The following is a 14740-nucleotide window of genomic DNA, read 5'->3' as shown; positions in this document are numbered from 1 at the left end:
GACTTTAAAATTACTAGATAGAAAAAGCAGAAAAATGAGCTTTCAAAAATGAGCTCTATGTTACATCATACAGCAGTGGACATTTCAAACATTTTACGGGAGCAAACATAAAAAATAAATATTAAACAACAGAAAATATAAATTACCTGATCTTGGGACAGAATATGCATGTACCTGATCTTGGGACAGAAAGGTGCTTTCAAATTTGAATGCAAATAAAAATGTACTATCAAAAAATAGTGGATAGAAATCAGTGTGACATTTTCAGTTTGAAGTAAAATGTAACAGAAACATAAAAACCAAAAGGAATATGAGGGAGACTATTTGCCCCATGTCTAGCAGACTATGAAAAGAATTTTAAGTTCTATAAGAACAATGAATGTTCCAGTTGAAACTGGGAAAGGGTAATGAGTATACAAAATTTAAGTGGATAAAAACATATGACACTTAGCCATACTATGCTTCTTTGTATTTAATACAAATAATTCAGATGAAAACACCATTGTCATATTTTTCCTTTGAAAAGATAATTATTTATCATATGTAATATTAATACCAGGACTGGTGACTGTGCCAAAAAATATAAAATGACTCAACTGCAGAAATCTATCTTCTCTAATTTTATTCTTAAGAAGTTAGTATTATACTTACATAAAAGGACAGTCACTGAAACACTGTTGTTATTACGAGAATTTAGAAATGACATATAGTTCAACAATAGATTAGCTTAATAAATTTTAATACAACTTCATGGTAAAGGTGAATTGTAGCAGGTATTTTAATGAAAATATGAAAATGTTTCTAATCTTTAGCTCAGTGAAGTTACACTGTATAAATTTAAGTATGCAGTACGATTTCTATTTTCTAAAATATGATCATATGCACCCAAAGATGACATATATACATCCTTCTATATTTAAGTTCACATTGTTTTTTCTGGGTGAGTGGCTTATTGACGTGTGTTTAAATAAACTGTGTGTACTGGGAGTGGGAAACATCAGTTCCTTAATTTTTACAACCTTATTTGGTCAGGGATTAAGTGAATAGACATCACTGAAAAATCCCCTGGATCTCCTTTCTTTTCCTATAAGGAAATACAATGATCACTTTCATTGAGAGCTATTTGGTTAAGCAAAATTACTTTCTTGCTTTGTATCCATCAGAGAGCAGTTATATACCCAAAATCAATCAGAAGAAAAACACCACATAGGGTTCTCTAGGCCTCCGTATGCTATACAAATATTGTCATAGCACTCTGCTGAATAACAGCACAGGGTGATAAATGCATAATATGGTCCCTGAAGTCCAGTAAAATAATGGACATAGGACACTGGTTAGTGTCTGGACCTACTGGCTAGCACTACTTTTTTTCAGATCAATAAAGCAGAAACACTAATGTTTAATTTCTCTAGGAGAAGAAGAGACAAAAATATGCATATAAAATTGTGTTACAAATTAAACTTTCAGAAAGCAAACAAGAAATATATTCTACAATACCAAAATTAAATGATTGTCCTAGTAATAGATAGTGACATTATATCTCTTCTCTACCATCATGACATTTTTTGTAAGTACACAGACTAAATTATTTACCTATCCTTTAATAACAAAAACAAAACAAAGCTTTCTTCAGTAATTAGTACTTGGTGCTAACCAGTTTTTAGCACATTGGGACCCCTGAATAGTAGACCAGGACAGAGGCCTGGTGACAATGTTCTGAGGCATTGTTTCATGGAGACTATAGGTTTTAACCTTTGTGAAATCAATGAATCATTAGATTTGACTTAACAAACATGCTCAGAATTTCTCTTTTCTCCTTTGTCTTGCCCCCAACAGAAAAGCAGTTCAACCTTTCAATATTTCAAAAGTCTATTTCTAAGCTAGTTGGAGACAAAGAAGAGATGAAACGGACTGTTATTAATCTGATCCATAATTTTAGGAGTAGCAAGGGGTTGAGGGCTGGGAACCAAGTGTAAGGATTTATAATACAAGAATAACCTAACCTTCCTGTTCTGTGTGCCCCTCTCTACCCCACACCACACACACGCACACATGATGTTAAGTTATTCACCAGTGAGCTTCCGGGAACAAGAGATATTTATATACTCAGTTTCTAAGCAGACCATAAAAATGGAGAAAAGGGTAAAGGTCATTGTTTCGCCACTGGATGCAGAGAAAGAAAAATCCCTAAAAACCAATTTCTCCTAATGCTTTCTGTTCTCTTGTGAGACAGGAAATAGGAGAACTGAGTGCTCAGAATGACTTCAGACTCCTGGCTGAGGAAATGCTGGTGAAGCATAGCAGTATCTCTAGTGAGAGAGGGATGGAGCTCTTGTTATATAGGCATTAAACCATGAGCAAGTGATTATATGCTTGCCATATAATCAACCAACATATTTAGGTCAGTTTTTGGTTCTGCAAATAAGGATCTTAAAAGTTGTCATATTATCCTTCACAAGTGAAAAAGCTAAACAAACTAAAAAATCAACAACCCTTCCTGGATCCCTAAAAGAGGGGAGGGCACAGGGGTAAACTGCTGCTCCCAAGACTGGAGAGACAGAGAGTACACAAGGAACCTCAGGTACCATGAGAACCCAAGTGGAAAGGGAGGAGTAGGAAACCAAAACTATAACTGTAGGATTGCTGGAGACTCAGTGTGATCAAGTCTGAGCCTTAAAAGCTCTCAGGAGGGACGCCTGGGTGGCTCAGTGGTTGGGTGCCTGCCTTCAGCTCAGGTCATGGTCCTGGGATCCAGGATCGAGTCCCACTTTGGGTTCCCTGTGAGGAGCTAGCTGTGGAGGCCGAGAAAAATCAAGGCCATTCCACCTCAAGTTTAGCATTAGCACAAGTACAGCCATCTTAGGCCCCTGTGAATAAGAGCTGATCTTTACAGGAAAAACTACAGAATGTCCTCGGCAGGGAATCCCATATCAGAAAGACAACAGAACCCACGCCCATGGTAGAAAGTTCCATATTAGAATGAGAACAGAGCTCAATGCCCTTGAAAGCTCCATATTAGAATGAGAACAGAGCTCAATGCCCTTGAAAGCCCCATATCAGAATGTAAACAGAACTTGAGAAATTCCCACCCTCCTTCTGGAGGTCCCCTAGACCAGCCCATAAAAAACCCAGCTGTAACCCACTTCGGGGTCCAAGTCCCTGCTCCGCTGTGTCGGGTATACTTGGACCCAAGCTCAAACTTGCAAATAAACCCTCGTGTGCTTGCATCAGTGTTGGCTCCTTGGTGGTTTCTCAGATTTGCAGTCTTGGGCACAGCACTAGCTTCTCCTTCTGCATATGTCCCTGCCTCTCTCTCTCTCAGTCTGTGTCTCTCATGAATAAATAAATAAATCTTAAAAAAAAATAAATAAAATAAAAGCTCTCAGGGAATCCAGTTATTGGAAGGGCCTCCACAACTCTGTTATGATTTACTTCAAAAACTTGACCAGGTTCTCACAGTAAATACCAGAGAAAAATCCCCTTGGTCTTCTTGGGGGTGGGGGAGCAAAACCATTTTGAAATACTCCAGGCACTCGGTTCTGTTTTTTGTTTTTAATTTTTTTTTAAGATTTTATTTATTTATTAATAAGAGACACACAGAGAGAGGCAGAGACACCGACAGAGGGAGATGCAGGGATCATGACTTGAGCCAAAGGCAGACCCTCAACCACTGTGCCACCCAGGAGTCCCCAGGTGCTTTGTTCTTAACAAGGCCTGCCCTCTGGAAAAACTTGCTGACTAAAGCATAAGAAAAAAAGGAACAGAAGAAACAGTAATGACTGAGAATATCCCACAAATTACTGTCAGACACCAACCTACAGATCCACAAATCTCATTGAAAACCAACAAGGGGTAGTGGAAGGGGAGGCAGGTGGGGAGATGGGGTGACTGGGTGATGGGCACTGAGGTGGGCATTTGAGGGGATGAGCACTGTGTGTTATGCTATATGTTGGCAAAGCCAACTCCAATTAAAATATGCATATATATATGAGATATCTCATATCTCATATATATATCATATATCTTGCATATATTTATATATAAAATTTAAGGCACACACGCACAAAAAAAAAGAGAAAAAAGGAAGAAAGAAAAAAAGGAAAACCAAGTAGAATAAATGCCAAAAAATCAAAAACAGAACTCCTACACCCAGGCATATCACTTTCAAACTACAGAAAACCAAAGGTATAGAAGTCCTAGTTAACCAAAAAAAAAAAAAAAAAGCACCTTAGCCATGGAGGAACAAAGATAAAAATCACAGCCAACTTCTCAAGAAACCATGCAAGCAGGAACATAAGAGAGTGAAATCTAAACACATAGAGGGAAAAAACAAAACAAAACAAAACAAAACAAAACAAAACAAAAAAAAACCACCAAGCTAGAATTCTGTACCTTGTCAAATTATCCTCCAAAAGTGAAGGTGAAATACACACTTCCTCACACAGCCAAAACCCGACAGAATTTGCGGCCAGGAGGTCTGTCCCGCAAGAAGTGTTAAAAATAGTTACACAGAGGGGGGCCTTGAGGCTGCCTGGGTCTCCTCAGGGGTTCTGTGCAGCCCTGGGGGTGCTGCCCCGGGGCCTCACCCAAGTGGGGGAGGGTCCTGCCGGCAGACGGCCTGGAGCAGGGGAAGGTCCTGCAGGCGCCCCAGCAGGGGAGGGTCCCGAGACGGCTTCAGCAGGGGAGGGTCTCGCAGGTGCCCCAGCAGGGGAGGGTCCTGAGGTGGCCCCAGCAGGGAAGGGCCCCGCAGGCACCCCAGCAGGGGAGGGTCCTGAGGTGGCCCCAGCAGGGGAGGGTCTTGCAGGGACTTCAGCAGGGGAGGGTCCTGCAGGCGGCCCCAAGGGGGAGGTTGTGTGCTGACTGCCCCTAACCCAGGGCCCCGGCCCCAGAGGGCAGAGATACTTCAGGTTGAGGCGACCTGCAGAGCCTGTTCTTCCTGCTGCAAAGGTCAGCAGGCTCCTCCGTGCACCACCTGCCTAAGTAAGACCCCGATGCCATGCTGTCGAGGGCCACCTCCTGCCCTTCATGTCTAACTAACGTGGTGTAAAGGACTCTTTCTCCAGTGGAAGGAAGGAGGCCCGAGAAAGGATGTCGGGTTTCAGTCAGACAGCCAGAGGGCAGCACCCCCAGGACCCAGGAGCCTGCAAAGATGCTGACTGGTGGGAGGAAGCCTTTTTAGGCCTGTCACTTCTAGGTCCTTTTGAGCCCTGTCACTCACTTCTAGACCTTTTACTCAGGTAAGACCCAGGATGGTGGAAACTAGGTGAGATGACTTCAGGATGACTTCCATCTTGACTTAGACATTTAAAAATCTTCCTACTATTAAAAAAAAAAAAAAAAGTCTTCACATTTTCTTTGAAGACTGAGTTGTTTCTTCCAACCATGAGCTGTCCTTCCAGCTATGAGCTGTCCTCCTGGCTATGAGCTTTACCAGGCATCCAAATGGGAAAAGTCTTCAAACCCCAATACATATAAGGAATATCCAGGTGGTGGATGGTGTTTGCACTCCTGTGCTGTCAGGCATGTGCCTGAAACTGCATGACTTGGCTAGAACAGCACTATCGGGTTTGATGTATCAGACCGGTGTTCCAAATGAAGTTGTTGATTATATCATGTTTGGCACAGTTACACAGGAAGTGAACACAAGCAATGTGGTGGAGAGTCTGCCCTTGGAGCTGGCTTCTCTGACAAGAGTTCTGCTCACACGAGCCTGCATCTCTGCCAACCAAGCCATGACCACAGGTGTTGGCTTCATTGCTTCTGGCCAATGTGATGGACTTGTGGGAGGTGTTTTGGAGTTAATGTTGGACATCTCTATTTGCCAACCAAAGAAGATGAGGAAAATCATTCTTGATCTCAACAAGGCCAAGACTCTGGATCCATCACTATTTTTAATCTCTAAATTCAAATTGAATTTCTTATCACTTGAACTCCTTCTGGTGGCTTTCTCCACCAGTGAGAGAATGGGCTCTCTGCAGAGCAAATGGTCACTGCCTTTGCTTTTTCAGACTGAAATAGGACGAGTATGTACTTTATTCCCACAGCCTGACCATAAGGACACAAGATGAAGGGCTCCTCTATGATGTTGTATCCTAAAGAGTACCATGAAAAGATACAGTTACCAAAGGTAATTCCATCCATCCTTTCTCCCTGGAGCAGATGGCCAAACAAAACCCACATTCATCAAGCCCTGTGGTATAGTGGCAGCTGCAATTTCTTTCCTGACTGATGGTGAATCAGCAGTGTTGATTATGGCAGATGAAAAAGCTCTGGCCATGGATTATAAATGGAGGGCATTTTTTTGAGGGATTTTGTGTAAATATCTTAGGATACAAAAGATCAATTTCTAAAAAAAAAAAAAGATCAACTTCTACTCAGACAACATATGCTATTCCAGGAGTTCTAGAGAAGGCAAGATTAACTGATACTGATGCTTTTGAATTTTGGGATGTTTTTCTCAGGTCAGATTTTGGCTAATTTGAAAGCCATGGATTCTAATTTGTTTACAAAAAAATACATGGTTAGAAAAACCAAGGTTAGACTGCTTTCTTTAGAGAAGTTTAATGACTGGGTTGGATGGCTGTTCCTGGGATACCTATTTGGAGCCATTGGCTGTAGGTTGGTCTTGGAACCGCCAACAGATTACAGGAGGAAGAAGGCCATTATTGCCTCGTGACTGTCTATACATCTGGGGAGCAGGACCATGCTATGACAGTAGAAGCTTATATAAAGTAACAAATCAGGAAGAGGTGCCCTGGAGTTTCTGTGCAACACTCACACTAGGTAATGCCATGTCAACGCATTACTAAATGACATCTGTAATTTCTAGCTCCTCTTAAGAAAACAAAATTTGTGGCCCTCTGTTAAATTATTTTCAGTTAAGGCTTGCTGGTTTTCTGAGCTTTCTAATAATCATGGCATACTGCTTTTTCAGGGATTACTTAGCCACCAGAATCCTAAACAGTGATAGGTTTAAGCAATTATTTTTGGTCTTTATTTTCACTGAAGACTAAATGAGTGGTTGCAATGTAGGGGAGAGGTTAGCTGAGATTTGGAATCATCTTTGTAACGGAATCATCTTTGTAACATTTGCAAATTATACTCATTCCTGTATGTAACCTAAAGATAACTATTTTCTATAAAATGCAAACTAGTGTGCCTAAATTAACTTAATTATGTAAAGATAATTCAGACTCTAAAACAAAGTGGAGAAGTATTGTCTCTAAAAAAAGTCTTTTAAAGACAGTGAAAATAATATGTCAGAAACTCAGATCTAGGTAAAGGAAGAGCATTAAAAAAGGAATAATTAAAAAAAAGGAATAAGTGACAATAAAATTTAAAAAATCTTTCCTCTTATTCTTAATTATTCCAACAATACATTTTTAAAAATAATAACACCAACAATATATTCGAATTTGTATGCTTATGTATGTATCCTATGTGCTTCTGTATGCTAATTTATAAATGAAAAGATTGGCAGCAATGATACAGAGAACAAGAAGAAGGAATTAGGTCTATTTTGTGATAATATACTCAGACTATTGATGAAGTGGTATATTGTCATTTGAAAGTGGATTTAAATTAGCTGTAAATATCTATTCCAAGCCCTAGGGGCATCCCGGGTGGCTCAGTGGTTTAGTGCCACGGTCAGCTCAGGGCATGATCCTGGAGACCCGGGATCGAGTCCCACATCGGGCTCCCTGAATAGAGCTTGCTTCACCCACTACCTATATCTCTGCCTCTCTCTCTGTCTCTCATGAATAAATAAATAAAATCTTTGGGGGAAAAAAAAGACAAACCCTAGGGCAAAACCCCCAAAATATATGCTATATGCTAAGCAATGAAAAAAATTTGAATCATATAAAACGTTGAATCATTTAAAACTACAAAAGGTATAAAAGTGTGGAAGACAAAGTATAAAAGCATCAAATAGGAAACAATAACAAATATGGTATATATGAGCCAAAACATATCAATAATCACTGAAAACCAGTGGTCTAAATACACCATTCAAATGTTAAAGATCCTCAGAAAGAATAAAAATCAAGGCCCAATTAAATGAAGTCACCAAGAAAAACATTTTAAATATAAAGAGACATACAAACTAAAAGTAAGCAGATGGAGAAAATACACTATGCTAATACATATTAAAAGAAAGCAGAAATAGCTATATTAATTTCAGGCAGCAGATTTCACAGCAAGGAAATGTATTACAGTTAAAGAAGGACATTATGTAGTGACACAAAAGGTCAATTCCCCAAGAAGACATAACAATTCTTACTGGGTATATGCCTAACAACATATCATCAACCTGTGAGAGGCAAAAACTAATAGAACTACAAAGATAAATCGACGAATCCACTATCATGGTTGGGGACTTTAAGAACATCTCTTCGAAATAGAACTAGCTAGCAAGCAGAATGTTACTAAGGACATAGTTGAACACAAAACCATTAATCAACTGGATATAATTGACATCTATCGACTAAATCTTACAACATCAGCATGCACATTCTTTTCAAGCTTCACATTCAACAATATAGACCACATTCTTGCCCATAAAACTCATCTTAGCAAATTTAAAAGAAAACAAATTCCTACCACATTTACCCTTGGATCAAAATGGAATTAAAATGGAAATCAGTATTAGATAACAGGAAAATCCCACAATATGTGGAGTGTAAACAGCACATTTCTAAATACAGACACACTTCATTTTATTCTGCTTCACTATGTTGCACTTTGTAGATAATGCATTTTTTTTTTTTTTGCAAATTGAAGGTGTGTGACAACCCTGCATCAAGCAAGTCTACGGGTGCCATTTTTTTCAGCAGCATTTGCTTACTACATGTCTCTCTCTCCAATTTTGGTAAAATTTACAGTATTTCAATCTTTCTCATTATTGTATTTGTTATGCTGCTCTTGGATCACTGATTATGACTCACTGAAAGCTCAGATGGTGGTTAGCACTTTTTAGCAAAAAATTATTTTTTATTTAAGATACGTACATTTTTAGACATAATGATATTGCATACTTAATAGACTCTGATATGGTATAAACATAATTTCTATATGTAGTGGGAAACTAAAACTTCATTTGACTCATTTTATTGTGATATTTGCTTTACTGCAGTGGTCTGGAGCTAAACCTGCAATATCTTTCAGGTATGCCTGTAATACATAGGTCAAAGAAGAAATCTCAAGAGAAATTTAAACATATTTTTTTTTCCTAAATGAAAATGAAGGAAGAATTTATCAAATCTTGTAGGATGCAACTACAGCAGTATTTATAGGGAAATTTATAGCATTGTATGTATAAGAAAAGAAGAAAGATCTAAAATAATCTAAATTCCCAAAGTTAGAAACTAGAAAGAGAACAGCAAATTAAATACAAAATAAGTAGAAGAAAAGAAATACTACTGATTAGAGCAAAAATCAATGGAATTTAAAATAGGAAATCAATAGATTGAATTGACAAAACCAAAAGCTGTTTCTTTGAAAAACTAAAATAAATTGATAAGCCTTTAGCCAGGTAACTAAGAGAAAAAGGAAAAACACAAATTATTAATATCAGAAATGAAAGTAAGGACATCACTACAGACCCTATAAACATTTAAAAAATAATAAAGGAATACTATGAACAATGCCATTCCCAGGAAATTGTCCATGTAGATGAAACAGGCAAAATCCTTTAAAGACATAATTTGCCAAGACTCACCCAAGAAAAACAGACAATCTGAATAACCTTATATCTATTGAAGAGATTGAATTAATACTTAACAACCTTCTAAAACAGGAAGCACCAGGCCAAGATGGGTTTACTGATGAATTACAACAAAATCTTAACGAATAAATTATACCAATTATCTACAATGTTTTTTGGAGGATGGAAGCAGAGGGAATATTTCCTACTTCATTCTATGTGGCCAACATTACCCTAATAACAAAACCAAAAAAAATACCACAGGAAAACTATAAACTACTGTCTCTCATGATCAAGAATCCTCAATAAAATATTAGCAATTTGGGCCCATCAATATACAAAGAGGAATTATACACCACAACCAAGTGGAATTTATCTCAGATATGCAAGGCAGATTTAGAATTCAAAAGCTAATTAATTCATCAGTGAACCAAAGAAGCAAAATCACATGATTATATCAATAGATGCAGAAGAAGTATTTGCTAAAATCCAACCACCATTTATTAAAAACAAAAAACAAAAACAAAAACTCTCAGTAAATTAGAAATAGAGTCAAACATCCTCAAATTGATAAAGGGTTTCTACAAAAACCCTACAGCCAACATGATGTAAAACTAATGATGAGAAACTCAATTAAAATTAATGATGAGAAACTCAATTTTCCGACTAAAGTCAGAACAAGGAAAGGATGTCTCCTTTCACCATTCTTTTTTCAACATTGTTCTGGAAGTTCTAGCTAATGCAGTAAGATGGGAAAGGAAATAAAGGAAATATAGATTAGAAAGGAAAAAAAATAAGATTATTTTTGTAGATGACATGGTCATCTGTGTAAAAAATCTGAAAAAGTTGGCAAAAAATTCCTAAAACTAATAAATGATTATAATAAGTTTAGAGAGTAGACATTAGTATACAGAAGTCCGTTGCTTTCCTATGTATCAGTAAGTAGATACATAGTAGTAGTAGTTGAATAAGTAGAACAGGTAGTTGAATGAGTAGAATTTGAAATTAAAAACACAATGCCGGGCAGCCCAGGTGGCTCAGTGGTTTAGCACCGACTTCAGCCCAGGTTGTGATCCTGGAGACCTGGGATCGAGTCCCATGTCAGGTTCCCAGCATGGAGCCTGCTTCTCCCTCTGTCTGCTTCTCTCTCTGCCTGTGTCTCTGTCTCTGTCTCTGTCTCTGTCTGTCTCATGAATAAATAAAATCTTTAAAAAATAAATAAAAAATAAAATAAAAAATAAAAACACAATGCCATTTACATTAGTACTCAAAAAATGTAATAGTTATCAATCTAACAATATGTATAAGATCTATATGAGGACAACTATAAAGCACTGGTGAACCATATAAAGGATAAACTAAATAAATGGAGAGATATGGTCCATGTTCATGTACAGGAAGGCTTCATATTGTCAAGATGTTCACTCTTCCCATTTTGAACTACGGTTTCAATGCAATCCCAATCAAAATTGCAGCAAGTTATTTTGTGAATATATGGACAAATTGATTCTAAATTTTATATGGGGCGTCAAAAACCCAGAATAGCCAAAATATTGAAAAACAAAGTTAGAGGATGATACTACCTGACTTTAAGACTTACTATAACCTACAGTATTTAAAAAAACTTGAAATTGGGGGGTGGAAAACAGGAAATTAATCAGTGGAACAGAAGGGAGAGCACAGAAGGAAACCCACATAATGTAGTTGACTCATTTTTACAAAGGAGCAAAGGCAGTACTATGGAGCAGACCATCCTTTCAACAAATGGTGCTAGAACTACACATCCATATACAAATAAATGAATCTGGATACAGACCCTGCAGCCTTCACAAAAATTAATTCAAACCACAACATACATCTAAGTCTAGGATAATATGAGAAAAGTTAGTTTACCTTAGACATGGTGATTTTTTAGGTACAACACTGAAGACTTGATCCATGAAAAACAAAATTGATAAGCTGCACTTCATTAAACTTACAAACTTCAGCTCTGTGAAAGACCAAGAAGAGAACAAGAAGACTAAGCTGTAGACTGGGAGCAAATATTTGTAAAAGACATCTGATAAAGGACTATTATCCAAAACACACAAAGAACACTCAACAAAAATTAAATAGACAACCTGACATGGAAATGGGCCATAGGCCTTAACAGGTACTCCTCCCAAAAGACATACAGATGGCAGATGAGCATATGAAAGATAATCCATATCATATCATCAAGGAAATGCAAATTAAAATGAAACACCTCTATACACCTATTAGTTGACCAAAATTCAGAACAATGAACACTAAATACTAGTGCGAATATGGAACAGAATGAATTCTATCATTGTTAGTGACTATGCAAGGTGGTACAGCCACTTGGGAAGATGGTATGGAGGTTTACTCTTAACCATATGATCCAGTAATCATGCTCCCTGGCATTCACCTGAAAGATTTGAAAAACTACGATGTCCACACAAAACCTGCACATGGTTGTGTATAACAGCTTTATTAATAATTACCAAAATTTGGAAGCAATCAAGATGCCCTCATTAGAGGAATGGATGAATAAACTGTTATATCTAACAATGGACTATTACTCAGTACCGAAAAGAAATGAGCTATCAGACATGAAAAACATGGGGGAACCTTAAAAGCATATTACTAAGTGAAAGAAGACCATCTGAGAAACCTATACACTGCATGATTCCAACTCCATGACATTCTGGAAAAGGCAAATGCAATGGAAACATAAAAAAGAGTAGGGGTTGCAGGTAGCAAGAGGGAAGAGAAGGATGAACAAATGGAGCAAAGGCGATTTTAGGGCAGTGAAAATGCTCTGTTTCATACTATAATAACGGACACATGGTAGTAAACACTTATCCAAATCCACAGCATATACAACACCAGGAGTGAACCATCATGTCAGAACTATGGGCTTTGGGTGATTATGTTGTGTCAATGTAGGTTCACCAACTGTAAGAAATGTACCCCTCAATGAGGGATGTTGATAATGGGGGAGACTTCACATGTGTTGGGTAAGGATAGTTTGGGAAACCTCCGTTTCCTTTCAATTTTGGGGGAACCTAAAACTGCTCTGAACAAACAGAAGTCTTAATATAACAACACATTTTTAAAAATCACGTATTTAAGAGAAAAATGAAACCATTGTCAAAGTCCCTGTTTTAGTAAGATTTGGAAGACCTCTACAGTACTCTGAAGTTTTTCTTTTTCTTTTCTTTTCTTTTCTTTTCTTTTCTTTTCTTTTCTTTTCTTTTCTTTTCCTTTTTCTTTTCTTTTCTTTTTTTCTTTTCTTGTCTTTTCTTTCTTTTCTTTTCTTTTCTTTTCTTTTCTTTTCTTTTCTTTTCTTTTTTTTCTTTTCTTTTTTTCTTTTCTTTTCTTCTTTTCTTTTCTTTTCTTTTCCTTTCTTTCTTTTCTTTTCTTCTTTTCTTTTCTTTTTTCTTTTCTTTTCTTCTTTTCTTTTCCTTTCTTTTCTTTTCTTTTTTCTTTTTTCTTTTTTCTTTTTTTTTTTTTTTTTTTTTTTTTTTGCCATAAGATATCTCCTGTCAGTATTCTCCAGAACACATATGCAGAGATTGGTCAGTCTTATTCCTGAGATCTTTAATTTGTCTTGTGGAAAAATGACACGTCAGTGAAAAACCCATTACTGCAATCAATAGTTCAGGAAGCCTGGAGAGCACATGCTTGCTGGTGACAAACTATGTAATTGCCCCCAAAAGAAAGGTGGACATTCCTTCCTAGCCTTTTTTTATGGATGCTAGCTATTCCAAAAGAAAATATAAAACCTATTTATTTTGCTAATAAGGAAGTGCTATGTGATTAAGAAAACTACTAACAGTCCAATAGGAAAAAAAAGAAGAATGACACATTTAAGGGGAAATGGTCATTTATAAATTAATAGATCTCACATTATTGGGGAGCAGTTACTTGACAGAAAGCATTCTTAACAGAACTAAGGAATTGAGAAAAGGGTATCAGTAAATGCTATTATGACCAATTTTAGTCTTTATATACTCATTCTAATCCTTCTACTTTTCAATGAAAACTGTTCTAATTTCCAAACATGGGGAAAAAAACTTCACCAGCACCTGGCTGTTTCCTCCTATAATTTTCACACATTTAAGTATTTAGAATTTCTAAATACTAAATTCCTAAGATATTTTCAAGGAATATAGTGCTTCAGTTTCTTCTGAAATATTTATCTATCCAGTCATTTGTTAACTACCTATCTTTCTATCGCCTACTTACATCTATACTCATCTATCATCTATCATCTATCTATCATCTATCTATCTATCTATCTATCTATCTATCTATCCATCCATTATCTATCTATCAATATACATCTATGTTGCAACAAGAATTGAATATGACACACCTTGGTACAAATGATTCCTTGTTGGTCATTTATAGGATGTTGAAAACTCTATTATCTTTTATTAAACTGTGATTAACTCTTTTGATTCCCATACCCAATTATGATGAGTCTTTACTTTAAAAATAGGTAAAGAATAAATAATCTGTATGATTTTGCATCTTTTATGGTTTAGGTACATTTAAAGTGCTATGTAAAATCTAGGAATGTTTGGTAATATATTAAAAATAGTAAACAAATATTTTACACATAAATTACTACTACAATATAGAATGATCATTGTGACTTCAATCTGTCTTCTTGGGTAAAGTCTATTTGGTTTAACATTAGTCTGGATTCAAAAACTTACCCATTTTGAAATTATATTTTCTCTAAGTTTATAGTCAAATTATTCTTAGTTAAATGAATCGCTATCATTTAAGCTGAGTTAATTTTATCCTTAACAGAATGAGAATATTTTTCTTATTAAGCTACAGTAGGTTTAAGGCATTTGCACAATATTAACAACTTAACAATAAAGATGAAAATTCTGAGGTAGAGTTAGATCTGATAGCTTTATGTATTTTAAATCCTCTTTGTTATTTTTAATCCTCCTTGTACATATTCTCACATAATGTAATTCAGTGTTTGAGGCAAACTCAATTACTGAAATTCACAGT

General features: G+C 36.5%; 1 pseudogene; it reads left to right on the top strand.

Annotated features, from left to right (window-relative positions):
- The first annotated feature begins 5420 nt into the window (after positions 1 to 5420).
- LOC112669278 (trifunctional enzyme subunit beta, mitochondrial-like) lies at positions 5421 to 6735 on the top strand (annotated as a pseudogene).
- Positions 6736 to 14740: the final 8005 nt, after the last annotated feature.

The sequence above is a fragment of the Canis lupus genome, chromosome 19 (genome assembly GCF_003254725.2).
Source record: "Canis lupus dingo isolate Sandy chromosome 19, ASM325472v2, whole genome shotgun sequence".
NCBI classification, from domain to species: Eukaryota; Metazoa; Chordata; class Mammalia; order Carnivora; family Canidae; genus Canis; species Canis lupus.
This window is presented reverse-complemented; position numbering and strand designations above follow the sequence as displayed.